General features: G+C 38.8%; 1 protein-coding gene across 4 annotated transcripts in view; it reads left to right on the top strand.

Annotated features, from left to right (window-relative positions):
• The window catches only part of LOC122842499 (WD repeat containing planar cell polarity effector), an 88779-nt gene that overhangs the window by 2139 nt on the left and 71093 nt on the right, over window positions 1-15547 (top strand). For all 4 annotated transcript variants that reach the window (XM_044136445.1, XM_044136446.1, XM_044136443.1 and 1 more), the window contains exon 2: window positions 14038-14175. The gene's annotated coding sequence lies outside the window, so the exon portion shown is untranslated. The remainder of the gene's footprint in view (window positions 1-14037; window positions 14176-15547) is intronic.

The following is a 15547-nucleotide window of genomic DNA, read 5'->3' as shown; positions in this document are numbered from 1 at the left end:
AAAGTGTAGCAATGGATCGTGCACATTAATATACACACACATGCAGAGATAGAACCTACATTCTCATTCCTGCTCTGAGTGACAAAGGTCCTTATAAGCGTTTGACAGCATGTCCCCCGTCCACTCCATCTCCTCCTTTTCTTGTTCATCTCTTCAGCTCTATCTCCACTCTCCCCATTTTATCTCTTCCTATTCTACCCCTCCATTTGTCCCTGTAGAGAGCACCTGAGTCACCCTGTTACACTGGCGCTGGGAGGCAGGCAGGGGCGTTCGCACCCACCGGCCTCGGTATCGCGCCTTCTTCTCTGCCTTCAGTAGACCAAATAGCCCTGACAGACGATCAGCGCTCACAATGAGATTGTTTTATCCCACTGTATCTTCTTCACAGTGGGTTTTAATAAAAACTTATGTGAACCTGTTTATTTATCGATACTTGCAGTAACAATCTTAATTCGCTAGGTGTCAGTATGCGCCCAGTTTTAAGTGCCCGGACATCACTTTCCCCAGCATTTGGGAAAAGGTGTTTTTTTTTTTTTCTTCGAAGAAGCTTCTATAGCACTTGTTGCCATACCAGAAGCTCTGTGTTTGAGTAAGAGATTATAAGTTTGCAGTTCAAAGTATCATACTGAAATTTGATAACTATGAAAAAGTAAAGGATTTTAACACTACTTTGCTTTGTTTAACAAAATTATGACTGGTTTATTCAGTACATATAAAACTATTCCACTTCTCTGCTCTGGCAAGGTTTCTAAAAAAGCAGACCTCAGGTCATCACAAATTTACTTAGCGGTAAAGACTATAATGCAAAAAAAAAGAAAAAAAAAAAGGCATAGAAAAAAATGTGGCAGTTATTGCCTTGCTATGATTCTCATACCCCTGCACTTTTCCACTTTTTGTTACACTACTATCACAAAATAACATTTTCTTGCATAAAATGTTAGGAAAGTGATATATTGGTTTCAAAATTCATAAATAGATATTTAAAAAGTGTGATCTGCATTTGTGTTCATTTAGCCTTATAGTGGACCCCGCTTGGGGTTTAGTCTTGGATTTTCTGTGGAATGTAGCACCTAATTATTTGCAAAAATAATTTGTGGATTTTTTTCATATTGCAGATTAGAAAAATATTCGAAAGAAAATATTCGAAAGAAAATACAGCTTTGGCAGCTGAATTACCTAGCTGCAATCCTACTTGGCTGGCTACTACAAATGGGCCAATCAAGGAGCACCATTCATTTTCCTTGGCACTGATTGACTGTACCCCCAAAAGATTGTTGGTAGAAGACTTTAGACTGCTGGTCATAAAGACCTTGAGAGTCCTGTAATTTTTACATGTGTCCTTTGTCCCAAAATTGAATGACTAAGCTGCATCACTAGCATTCAGCCATGCTCTACAGAGCTCTGCTAATAATGAGCTAATATTGGAGGAAGGTGTGCTGAAGCAGAGAGACATCTAAACTTTGCAGGAGATGGCCCTTGAGGTGTGGATTTTGAGACCACTGCTGCAGACTTTAGGTTCTGCAGTAGTGCCAAGATGGTTTCCACTGTTTGTATTAATGCATATTAAGGTACATTTTGTGTTTGAATTATTGAAATAGTAGTTGCAGACGTTTTTCGAGGTATTCTCAAGTCTTTATGGATTTCAACTACTTGCAGTGGTCCCTGACCTCCACAAGTACCAGTAGTACACTACATACACCTAAATAAAATCCATAGCACCTTCAGAAGTCACCTACTTGTTAAATTGACTCCATATGTGTGTCATTTATTCTCAGTAGAAATCTAGGTGTTCTGTGAAGGCCTTTAAATAATTTTTGGAGGACACTTGGGAACAAACAGCCTCATCGAGATCAAGAAACACATCGCTAACCTACATACAGAATACTATGTTCGGAGAAAAACTATCAATGAACACACCACTAGCACACCATCGCAATGGTGACACATGGTGCTGGTGTCATCATGTTGTGGAAAAGGGCCTTTCTTCAGCAAGAACAAGAAAGCTGGTCAGAATTGTTTGGAACTAATTGTACCTGTTGAAGGCTGAAACAGGTTTGAGAATGGGCCACAGGTATTCTGTCCAGTAGGACAATGGCCCTAAACATACAACTAGAATTACAATGAAGCCATTTAATGAAATCATATTTGATACCCCAGTCAAAGCCCAGACCGAACTCAAATTGAGAAAATGTGGCAAGACTTGGAAAAGGCTTTTAACAGATATTCTCTGTCCAGTGTGACTGAGCAAGAGCCCTTTCAAAAAACAAATAAACATTCCAATCTTGAGATGTTTAAAGCAGATGGAGGCCCGTCCCAAAAGATATGCTGCTGTAATTGCTTCAAAAATGTTTTCATTTCCTTCTATATGTATTTGGAATTTTGCATTAGTCTGTCTCATAAATCCCAATACAATATGTTCAAGTTTGTAACTGGAATGTGGCAGAATGTGAAAAAGTGTTAAGGATTATGAATATATTCACAAAGTTAACAAAACTAAAAATATTGAAGTATTTCTTTTCCAGGGTGAAATATTACGTTGGGGACCCTACAGGTCTGCTTGAGCTGTTGTCTGTACGGTTTTGGCACCTTCAGGGCATGGCCTTGAGGGATGTGAAGTGTTTCCTGTCTGGCTTGATGTGCCTGCAGTGTCTATGATTGAAACCGTAAAATGACTTTGTTCCTAGCCAAGTGCTGGCACGCTGTGTAGGAGAAAAAGAAAAAAACCAACACTCAATCAGAAAGAACACAGACCTCTGCAAACAGACTAACTAACTTCTTGGCACTGAAGCAGAACTATTCAATTAAATCTCATGGAGGACACACACACGCATACACACACACACACACACTGAGACATCTGAGGTGTGTCTCTTTCTCACTGTTAGCTGCCTTGACTACATACTGCAACTCTCTCTTTGCCCCCCCACCCTCAAGGGGTGTTTGCATAGGGAAATGATCCGTGAAATGGGTTTGATGGAATCAAACTCCATATTAAGACAAATACATATTTCATAGCAGCTGATGGACTGATTGACGGGGCGGTGTCTTCATTTCTTCTCTGCGTCACTGCCAAAGAAGATGATTATCGGCAACAGCAATATGAAGACGGATCATGGCCTGGTTTCTTCGAAGAGGAGATGAGTTGTTGACTTGTCATGTTATGACTTTGAATGACTCTTGGTGTGAGTAGTCGTGCAGTTTCGTAGTAATTCTTTCCCTGACTCTGACCACAAGGGGGCACCAAACTGTCACATGTTGATGCTCAGCAACTGTCCCAACTGAGCACTCTCTCTCTCCTCTGCTGTTGACAGCATCCCACACACTCCAAACTCACTGAAGGATGACCAAAAATGCAGCAGCAACAAGCCTCCTGAATCTGCAGCCAAATGATGTGGCAGCAAACTTGCAGAGTGGAATGTTGTCTGTTTTTTTTTTTTTTTTTTCATCAATGTGACTGTTGTTTTTGCATAACAAGGCTGGCTGACAAACCTTACCCCCCACAACCCACCCATCACTGTTCAATAACTTCAAAACCCAAATCCATCCAATTGGGTCAGCGATGGCAACCTGGTGCCGAAGCTGGCGGTCACAGCCCTCTGCACAGCCATAATGGCCTGTGGCACAACTTCGAAGAGGGGGCGGGGAAGGGACAGGGGGGGTCACGTAACCGACAAAATTCCTAGTACTTCCAAGAGGCTGGTCGTCTGCAGGTTTACTAGCAGCGCTGGTCGTCTCTGTTTATCTGCACAGTCTAAAAGGAAAAGAATGTTTTCCCCCCACAACACGGCTGTGTGGGGATTAAAGCCCATTCTGAGTGGCCCCGGGTCGTGCAGCAGATGTTAGCCAGGATAGCACTCGTTACCGTGCCAACGGTGAGCCTGCAGGATTGGCCCGACCAGACGACTCTAAGCCTATACATGTAAGGGAGAGGATGGGGAAGCTGTGAATAATAGGAGGGCCCAATGTACGTTAAAGAGAATGTTGGTGGGAATTACTTCACGTTCATGAGGTCACCTGCATCCCATCTGGGATTTCCATCATCACCACACACCTTAAACATATGTGGTTTCTTTAGGTTGCTTATTTCTAGTGTTTTTCTTAAAAATAGACCCTCCAGCTTTTTAAAACTGTATTCAGTGAGAGAACATAAACATTTTATTAAGAAATTTCAGCTGCACTGCAGTCGAAAGTGATGTAATACCTATGCTGTACCAGCATTTGGCATTGATGTCAACATTAACAACAATGAAACTCAAAAGTAGTCCTGAGTGAGGCTAACCAGCTCTTTGCTAGTGGTTCTTCCATAACCCGTGATTGGTGGTTATCCCGTCAGACCCTCAATGTCTGAAACCACACACAAAAAAGACACACAAAGTAAAAAAACCGGGTCCAAATGACTATCTTTTAAGACCGCAGGAGGGTTGATCCTCAGCTATCCATTTCCATACGGACACATCACAAATACCACCAAAAAGTTTGATTTTATCTGGATAGCTTAATACTTAGTCAAAGTTACTTTGAGTGGATGCCACCCCCATGTTGGACTGTTTTGCATCAGAGTGTTTTGAATGTAAGACACCAACCTCAGATCAAATCTTTTGTTCAAGCAAGAAACCAGACCAGGCTAGTCTTTGGAGCTGTGAGTGGTTAAATATTTGTTTTGCATGGTATGGTATGCTAACTGAGTCTATCCTAGACTTGCTATTGTTTTTTTTACCTTTTAGACCTCTGTTTAAGCTTCATGCATTAACAGCTTTATTCTGAGTTTGAACTGAAGAACTTCCAGACGTCTATCAGACGAGTGCTTTTCTGTGTCCAGATTTATCTCCGAACCAACGAGTGAGCCTGTGAATAGCTACTACTATCTCAAATGCAGGATATAAATGTGATCTTTTTCCTTTTGTCCCAAGTGAATTCTGATGTGGATATTGTGGATTCTGTGAAAACAGTTTTTCTTGACCAATTTCCCATTCTCTCTCTTCTTAGATGAGAAACATTTCTTAAATCTCTGAAAAAGTCGCTCAAAAATAATTTTTGAGATCTTAGTACTCTTATTGGCTTTAACGTCAGAAATAGTTGCTATTTTATTCTAGTTGTTTCCTTTTTCTGACTGTCATTGGACAGTCAGTGGACAGACAGAAAGAGGAAACAAGGTCTGACAAGATAAGACTTGACTCAGCTTCTATTATTTCAGAGCCCAGCTATTGTCCTGAGCACAGAGTAGAAATTACCGTTGTATATTTTAGGGCTGATCGCCAAGGTGACTCTCAATATAGTGAAATAGGAAGTTCTTAAAAGCAAACAGAGCTCAACACAGCAGACACTGAAAGTTTTTTGTTTGTTCAGTTCCATAATGGCATTACTCTGAGGACAAGTGTTGGACAGAGCAGGGCAGTTTCACGCATGGCTGCATGTTTGGGCTCTCTGACAGGTGGAGAATAGCCAGATGTGTGTTTGTTTGCTTGAGTGCATTTGCTTTAACATGTGCATTGTTGCTGTATTTCAGCTGTTTTCAAATGTCAGCAGGAGTCTAATTGACTCCTTCACTGCAGGTAACAGGAAGAATTTTGCTCAGATTTTCCTAAATGGACACTGCCTACTGCCTTTATTGACTCTCTTTGTAAGTGTGAATGAAATAAAGCATAATTTCTTTGGAAAAATAGGTAAGAATCAGTACGCCATACAACTGTGATAACTAAAAGAACCACTGTTAATCAGGGAACTAGGGAGAGCAAGAAATTGTGTTTTGTCTTACATTATTGAAATCAATCTTTAATGTTATGTCAATCTTTATTGATGTAATAGAAGCACTAGAATGTTCTAAGTTATGGAGTGATGCAAAATGTCTCCATCATTTATTTCTTGAACACATTGTCAGCCATTGTTTATAGTAAAATTCACTGAAGATCAGTTTGCAACAAGAATTGCAGTTTCAAGGTTTTTATTGTAGCTCTCATATCATTGCATGGTGGTCAATTCAAATTCAGAAATAGCTTATTGATCCCAAAGGGAAATTAAATGTTGAAACTTATTCAAATTCCTTAAAGAGTTATTGCAGATAGTGACGGCTGTTGGGAGGAAAGATCTCTTATAGCTGTCTATATTACAGTGAATGTAATGAGTGTGTGTGTGAATGTAAAGTCATACAACTGTGAATCTCCTTTACAGATTATTATTATTCACAGTATCCAACTCAATGAGGCCATATGAGCTTTCTTATCATGCCGCTGAGATTGATGATTCACAGAAAGTTGTATAAGTTAACAGCACTGATATTAGCACAATAATGTCAGGCACTGCGCCATATCCGATATTTGGTTGATCTCTAGGTTGCAGTTTCAGCTGATCCATCTGTCCGTCCGTCCAATCCAATCCAATCCAATCCAATCCAATCCAATCCAAAACCATTTTCTCCTATCCTTATATCATACCCCATTTCTTTCTTAACCTTCCTTCTGTTCTTCCTTCATTCCATATTTCCATACTTCCTTCACTGCCCTTCTATTCTTCCTTGTGTCCTACCTCCCTTCTGATACTTTCTTTTTATTCTACTTTTCTTCCAATTTTTGTTCTTGTCTTTCATCTTTCTTTCTCTCTCATGTCCTTTCTTCCTTCTACTTTCTGGTTTTGGCAAGTTCCATACTTAAATTCTGTCTTGATTTTCTGTATTTTATGTTTATTTAAAATGAATGCTAAGGGCTGAGAGCTCTTGAAATTTGTCTGAAAAAATGTGGACTCTTTTGATAAGGAATATATAGGTGCCCTAACTTTTATCCTTAATTACAAACAAGACTTTATAGGAATCATCTTACATCACCATGAAGGCAGAAGCGCTAAAGAAAGACTACTCCAACTATTGATTTTTTTCTTTTTATTAGTTTTAAAAATATCCTTGTTTGTTCATTTTCAGGGTTTTATTTCAATAATTCATTGATTGCATTTAATATGTTTGATTGCTTGGCTCTGCGGTGGTTAAATATGACGAATATTAACTTGATGAATTCAGGAAGAGCAGAGAGTAGATGCCAAAAAAGGTTTTATTCCACTTTTTAGACAGGGTAGCAGTGTAGCTAGAGGAAAACAGAGATATGACACCATCATCCATCTCTGAGGTCACTTCGTAGAGAACAAACTTCTTGGTTTGAGTGAGATCGATCTGAAACCACTCTGTGCCACATCAACCTGTCAGAGAGACAGATGGGCAGAAGGAGTTCTTGCCCACAGAGAAGTGTTTGAGGTGTCACGGCCTCGTTTCTGAGATGACAGACAGCGTATGTGTGAGTGTGTGACGGCTAAATAAGACCGTTGAGAGGTCTCGGGGACGTTCAGCCTGACCTCTCATTTCACCAGAGTGCATTTCACTGTGTGCATCTGACAACAACTTTAAAGGACTTCTTCTTCCTGACCTCTTGATGGGTCTGTGTGCATGTAGCTGAAGGTGGATATTGGTTCTCAATCCCCCACAAAGACTCTAAGAATTTGTTTTCATTGTTGTTTTACTGTTCAACCCTTGTCCTCAGGGCTCATCATCAGTGGTGGAGAAATACTCAAAAAATTTACTAAAGTAAATGTACAAATACACAGACAGAAATTTACTCTAGTAAATGTAAAAGTACCACATTAACATTTTACCGGCTTTTAAAAATACTTAAGTATTAAAAGTAAAAGTACTTCCTGAATGCATTACTTAATCTCTGATACAATATCATTAAGTGTACCTATCGTATTTAATTTTAAAACATCAGATATGTGCCATTTTAATGAACAATGCCATAGATAAAGCATGTTTTTATTGGGTTTACTCTGTAACATAGTTTACACTTAGATATGTGATTCTTTGCGCCATAATTTCAGGGATGGAAATATCTTATCTCCTGAACATAGCATGAACTGCACTTTTTTTGCCACTAGTGGCATTTATTTTGAAAGAAATCCAACAGAAAGGGGATGGAAAGAATGTGGGAGGGGGAGAACATGCAACCAAGGAGCCACGTAGCAGTGTTGTAGTCAAGACCAGCGCCCCACGCTACATGACACAATAAAATTAAGTGTACCTATCAAAATTGCTTCTCAAATTGATTTGAAAAATTCACATTCCCATAAAACACCTAGATATTAAATACTTAGAGATAGAATAACTTTTTTTTTTGTAATTCAAATTTTTATTGATTTTCTGAATATTATCTCACATAAAACACAAATACAAAACAAAAACAAAAAAGGCTGGTGCACCACCCCCCCGCCCCCCAATACCCAGGGTACAGTCATATATTATATGTATGTTACAGTGTCAATTCAAAAACATTCAGTAGTTGAGAGAAAAGTAATTGTCCGGGAAAATCAGACTTCATCCAGATCCATTACTCGAAGCCATAGTTCTTTTCAATGAGTCCCAAAAGCTATCCCATTCCATGTCCCTGTTCCCATCCATGTTGTTGAGCATGACTTCATAAGAAGCTGTATCCGTCATTGATTTAATCCACTCATTTAGCTCGGGACACTTTGTGGTCTTCCAATGTCTTAAGATGATCCTGCAGGCTGTCACCAGACTGACCATCACAACTGCAAAAGCTCCTTTTGGGGTGTTTGGCATTTGAGATGGGTCTCCCAGTAAACACAGTTCTGGAGTCTGAGGGATCTCTGAGCCAAGCCATGCACTCAGAGCCTCCAAGATTTTAATCCAAAAAGCAACTTAAAGAAAGACCGACAGTTGGGATGAAAAGAAAAAGAACTTGACCTGAACATGTCCCAGAGGACCCATTAGTGACACTTAGGAAGGGGTTTTTCCTCTAAACTTATTCCAGTGCCAGTTCAGATGTAGTTCTTGGTTAAAATTATTTCTTAATGTTTTCACCACCAAACCTCTGACTGCTACGTAACTCTTTTCTGGGACTGGACAACTGAACATCCTACTCAAGATCAATTGTCCCCTGACTGGGACTTTCACTGTTGTGACAAAAGTTTTAGTTGCATTTGCACGAAGGTCTTTTCTGTCAGTCAGTTGTATCTAGTCTAAGCCTTCAATTTATACATTTGTCTTTTCAGTACTTGGTGTCATTATTTTGTTTAGTTCTTTAAGAAATGTTGTGTTCAGTCTTAAGTTTGTTTACTACATGCAGTCTGTTACTGAAACATGGTAAATCTCTTAATGTGAAATTGTGCTCCTAGAACACAATTTCAGTGATTCTGCTTCCAATAAATAATGCAATTCAGTTGAAAATTTGGATGCACCTAATGTTTGTGCTGGTGCACTTAAGAAAAAAAAGGTTAGTCAGAGAAACCAGCACAAAAAGTTAGTCTTTGTCTGTGTTTTACTTGGTGACAAAATTCCTGAAATAAATGGGATTTTCAGTAACATTCTAATTTATTGAATGTTTCAGTATTTGGACAGTCTTCATCACATCGCTGTAATGAAATTGGCCTTCCAATGTGGCCTTTAAAGGAGGCAGCCCTTGAACAACTTGGACATGCCCAATCCTTTATATAATTCACCATAATTTCACAATAAAATTAAATTTCCTTTGAGGATAAATAAATTGTATTGAATTGAACAACAAACTACCTGCTTAGTGTTACTTTATCAGATAAAAATAACTTCCTCCTTATCATTTTATTTTAATTTTACTGTTAGAGCTTTTAAGATTAGAGATTTATTTATCTTAGCTCTTCCCAGACAACTTGCCTCTCTCTCCTACGTTTCTTCTTGCTAGAGCTATTTTTAAATTATTTTAGTAATTAATTTATTGATTATTGTGACGATTGACTAATTGGATTTTAAGAATTTGCACAGATTTTTATTTAACCATGTAAATCTTTTTGCACAATATTAGAAATACATTAAAATATACAAGTAAACAAATAATCCAGTTTCCTTTTTAAGGAAGAAAATAAACATTTTATTGCCTAAAATGCATTACCATAGCATTCCTTTAGTAAATCTGCACTATGTGTAGATAAAACAATGCCACTTGAAGATTCATAGCTTAAACATATTACAGACAATTTGTTTAAATCCAAAATGAATATATATATATTTTATTTATGGTTTAGGATTAAAAAGTACTCTGAATATGTTGGGAGGGGGGTTCAGTAAATGGCCTTTGTTGAATGAATACTTCAATTAACGATTAATCAATTATTTCTAGTTATTAAATATTTCAATTACTACTTCATGCACTAAAATGTTTTTCTTTTTTGTAAAATGCTTTGTTATGGTGTGATTGAGAAGCAGCATTTAAAAATATACAAAAGCATCCACAGATGGACAGATGGTTCCATTCCCATCTGGGGTTTCTATGGCGACCAGCTGTAAACAAACACTTTCAGCCAACTGTCAGATACAACACGTGCTCATCAGAGGTGGGACAGAAGAAAACTGCTAAAGTTATGGAGGAGAAAAACAACAACCCTGTAGAGAATTCACTGCTACCTTCTTACAAATTAGCCAAGCTGCTGCACGACTCTGAGACTGAGAAGAAGGTGCTGGCGTCACAAGTTAAGGATCTGAAGGGTCAGCTTCAAACTGCCAAGACTCATATTGAGAACAACAAAGAAACGTCCAGCAAGCTCGCTGCCAAGCTGCAGGCGCAGAGAACGGAGATGGAGCACCTCCACCTGCAGATCAGAAAGATTGACAAAGCTCTCCAGATTGCCAGAGGAGATTGTAACTCAAGCCAGCAACGAGGTAACCGTAAGAATCACACGATGGCATCAGGGCGACGCAGCAACTTAAAGATGTTCAGTGAGCCACAAGACATGTTGATGGAAGAACTGAATGACAGCAGAGATCAGTTCAAAGAGTTTCTGGAGAGCAGAGCCCACATTGAGCAAGCAAAATTGCAAGAAATCCAGAAGATCTTGAGCAACATTAACGTACTAAGAGACTTGGAAGACTTAAAAGTCGCCTACAAGGCAGAGAAAGACAAGAACCTTGCTCTTCAGCACGAACTGGAGCATATTCAAGCGCATCTCAGGCAAGAGGACAGATTTCACGCACAACGGGCATTAGCAGATCTGTTTATCATCCGAGAGCTGAGGGCCGTCATAGAGGAGCAGCAGAACAACGTCCACGAGATGAGGCCGCTGCTTAGCACCACCGAAGACATGGAGGCGCTGACCCTCGGAGAGGACACGCTGGAGCTGCTGGAGCAGAGTTTGAAGGCTGGGGAGGAGGAAAACGACCCTACACCTGACTCGCAGGGCTCCAAGCTTCAGGCAGATTCCAGCGCCTCGGACGAACTTCAGGCAAAAAACAAGAAGCCGTTGAGGGAAACCTTCCACCGCTTCCTGGGTTGGAAAAAGTCCAAGAAGGTTTTGATGAAGCCCAAATCCAGCGGAGACAGCCTCTCTAGCCTAAATATCTGCTATTAAAAAACAGCATTTTTATTCTCTTTCCATGTTTTCTGCAATTATTTTAGTTGAAGTTACTTATTTTATAAGCAGAACATCTCTCAGGTATTAAATGCGGGAGAGTTACATTTCAGTTTTGTCTATTTCTTGGTAGAAGTGTTCACTTAGCCTAAATCAGGATAGGCATTTAATCACTCCACTTACAGGAAATAGTAGCAGTCATTTAAATTGATTATTTTTCTGAGATACACCTGGCTTTTTAGTGCGGTCTGTGATTTATTTATTTATTTTTATAGGATAGAGGTCAGAAATTTGATGGAGTAATTTTAAAGCAAATAATTAAGTTCAAGTTTACATTACCTTAGTCAAACACTGATAAAAGGAAATTGGTTAAAAGGAAAAACAATATTTAACATACTGGTTGATTGTGGAGTACCAGTGTCAGATTCCACTGTGAAGCCAGGTTAACATTTACATGAATTTATACACATGGACAAACCAAATGGCTATGGGACAAAATAATCAGCTGTTTGTCTTAATTAGAAGAAATATGTTTTATGCAAAAAAAATCGAGATATGTTGCAACAGTCATTGAGTGTAGCTAAGAGAAAGCTCGAAATAAATCGACCTGTTTTTTTTCTAGTTTATTGTAGGATCTTCGTCCCACTAAAAAGAGAGAAACAAAGAAGAGACAATTCAAAGTTTAAAGATGTGTTGAGAGGCTTATCAGAGACAAGAGAGTAAATAACTGATCAAATGTAAAGGTTGGAGACTTTAGTCTGGGAAGAAAAGTATCAAATCTACCCGGAGCCAAGTAGGTGAGGGAATGATAATGCGTTTTGAAGACTGGTGAAGATTTGTGGGTGTGCTGCAGGTGAGTGTGACTGCCATAAGCCTATGACAGCCTGGTGTCAGTCACCTTATGGCAGCTCTTTAACCCAGGAATTTATCGCATCACTCTCGTTGCTGTAATGTGGTCACTCCATCGCCTGAAAGCACAGCCTTGGACATGTGTGGTTGGTGTTTAATCTGTGCATTTCTGCATTGAAAGCCAGAGATGCTCACTTTTTTAAAATTTTTATTTTTTTTAAATTAAATTTTCCAAATGGACATACAAAAATTCCCACCCTTCCCTTACTCGCACAAAACGGCACATCATAGAATATTTACACAGTCAATACAACATGATAAAAACACCACAAATTGATCCAAATGATTCCACAAGCATGAAAAAAAGGACAGTTATACAGGGTATTAAGCAGTGACAGGTCGGTCATAAACACTTTTTCATTGAAGGTATTTTAGTACAGGGTCCCATATTTTCTCAAACACATTGACCTTTTCTTTGTTATTGTATCTCAGTCTTTCCAGATGCAGAGTATTTGCTAGTTCTCCCAACCACAAATCAAATGTGGGCACAGAGTCCTTTATCCAAAATCTCAAAATCAACCCTTTAGCAATCACCGTGACAAACAAAACAGCCATTTTCTCACTTTTAGTGGCTGGTAGAGATGCTCACTTTTGAGAGGAGATTCTTGAGATGTCAGCCTGCTTCTGTCATTTTCCCTCTCAGTGTTTTAATAGATCCTTTCATAATCATCAAATTTTAACTGCGTTCGTAAGTACTTTCTTTATGATATTAATGAGTTTCTGTGGATCAGTGTGATAACCCTGAATACCACAGTTTTGCAGTACCACAGTATTCACATAAAATTTTAAAGAAAAAATGTATAATGTAGCCTAAAGATATTCCTATTGGGACTTCAACTAACGACTAACTATTCTATTAATCTATTAATTAGTCAATAAAGCTGATGAATTCAAATTGAAAAATATGTTATTAATCCCAAAGGGAAATTGAATGTTGTTATTAATTCAGATTCTTCAAAGAGTTATTGAAGATAGTGATGGGTGTTGGCAGGAAATATCTCCTGCAGCAGTCTGTACTGCATTGAATCTGAAGAAGCCTCTGACTGAAGATGCTCTCGTGAAGAGGATGGTCAGAGTTGTCCATTAAAAAAAAGGGCACATTTTGCAGATTTTTTATCTAGTCACTTAAACGTCCTTTACACAACATTAGAAATATTAGAAAAGATGCAAATAAACAAACCAATTGCTTTTTTTTAATCAGAAAGTAAACATTTTATTGGCTAAAATGCAATAACAGCATTCCTTTAGTGAAGACATGTGTTGGGGTTGTTTGAGTTTGGTTTTAGCTTTCGTCTTTTTTGCTTTTTTAGTTTTTTCTATTCTGCCTTGTTGCCTTTTTTTGTGCAAAGGATTGACTTAATTACTTAATTGAGTAAAATTGGCTGTTTTGGGTCTATATGCCCTAGTTGACGATTAATCAATTACTTAATTGGCTGATGATTAATCGATTACTAAATGAGTTGACAATTAATTGATTCATCACAATTATTCCTGATTAACACAAGCTTCTTGTTTGATGAGCTTCACATTGCAGTTGAGAAAAGCCTGCATCCAAATATTTCTATATCTACATTAAATGGTGAATATCTGCCTAAAATGGTAGAAAAAAGACTGAAAATTCACAAGTTAAAAAGGATTTTAATATGCAAGTAGCACAGGACCCCTTTGATGCCTTTTTCACTTTTCAATATGTCAGTTTTACATTATAGACACACATGTCCAGTAACTCTTCTTTAAAAAGGTCCCTTCTCTTTGTAGGTTTCGTGGAAACACCAACAGCAGCAGATGTTCTCACACTCAGTATTCACCCAGAGGGGACGGAGATAGGAGAGCAGAGAAAGAGATGCAAAGAGCAGACAAGGTCACAGTTCCCGTGGACTGTCTTTGAAAGCGAAGGCAAGTGTACTCTCCCCTCCTCCTCCCGCCCTTTGATGTTAAAGCAGTCTCTTTAGTACTCCAAAGACGGTGTACAATAACCCCAACCCCCTCCAACCCGTCACCCAGCCCCTCTGCACACTGTTTGTACACGCACAGGTAACCCGGAGCAACTCCAGCCAGAAATCTGAATAAAGTGTGGCAGCTCTCCAGGACCGCTGCAACACGCTGGGTGTGTTTATTTGTACATCATGCTGTGTCTGGCAGGAAAAAAATAATCGGATCTATCATTGAGGTGACAAAAGGTTGAATTGGAAGAACAGCTGCTGTTTTAGAAGCAAAATACTGTACATAAAGCATATAATTTAAAAAACAAACTACTTTAGGAGCTTAAAGGGGCAGTATTGTAAAAATGAACTTTTTGAGCTTTCCATCATGTTATGTTATTCCCTCCTCAAAACATACGTGGAGTGTTGCCTTGATTGTTTTATGCATGTTTGAGAAATTTTTTTTAATCTCCATGGCAACCATTCCGCTGTGCAAAAACGCAAGGGTGAACCAAGCGCCGCCTTTGAGACGGAGCTCTTCCCTGTAGCTGCAGTTTTTAAGCTTCCAAGCTTTCGCCTCACAGAGCACCCCTCCGCCTGCAGCTCCCTTCAGCTCCTTTAGACTAGCCAGCAGCAATTAGCACCTCACCACCTCATGGAACTGCACATCTGCTGAGCTCATTATGCAAGATACTTCTCTGTGAAACACTGATAAAAATGTGATGAACATTCACAAAACCTAAAAGCAGACATATAGCATGATACCTGACACAGCTACCACCGTAGCTATGCTGTTAGAGTGATGTCTTGTAGTTTTTTCTAATTGTAACCTAATGCTATGTTCTTGTTTTATTCCTGAAGCCCCCCCAAAAAAATTTTCTGTTCAGATTTTGTGTGGAAACACATTGAATTGTCGGAGCACCTTTCAATACTTTTGGAACCGAAGAAGCAACATTTTGACCTCATGGTTAACTGACTGCAGTACAGCCTGTGATAGAGATGGAGGGATAGCATGAAACCATCTAACCTGCTTTACCTTTATTAGCTGATTGAATGAATGCAGCCTGCTTCATCTGAGCTGTCAAAGTGTGTGTCTGTCAAAGCCTACCTCTGATGGCTACTTTCTTTGTTTTGCACATATCGTGTGCAATTGTGAACAGCCGAAAGTTCAACAAACAAATCAAATGAAATTAAATCTAGTAAACTATAGATTGAAAACTGGTCATTGTAAAAATAAATAAATATTTTTTGAACTGACCACAGAACTAAGAAAATGTCCAAATTAGAGATTTATTAAAAATAAAAAGGCCATCAAAAAATAAATCAAGTAATTGTTGGATACATTG

Source organism: Gambusia affinis, linkage group LG13 (genome assembly GCF_019740435.1).
Source record: "Gambusia affinis linkage group LG13, SWU_Gaff_1.0, whole genome shotgun sequence".
Taxonomy (NCBI): Eukaryota; Metazoa; Chordata; class Actinopteri; order Cyprinodontiformes; family Poeciliidae; genus Gambusia; species Gambusia affinis.
This window is presented reverse-complemented; position numbering and strand designations above follow the sequence as displayed.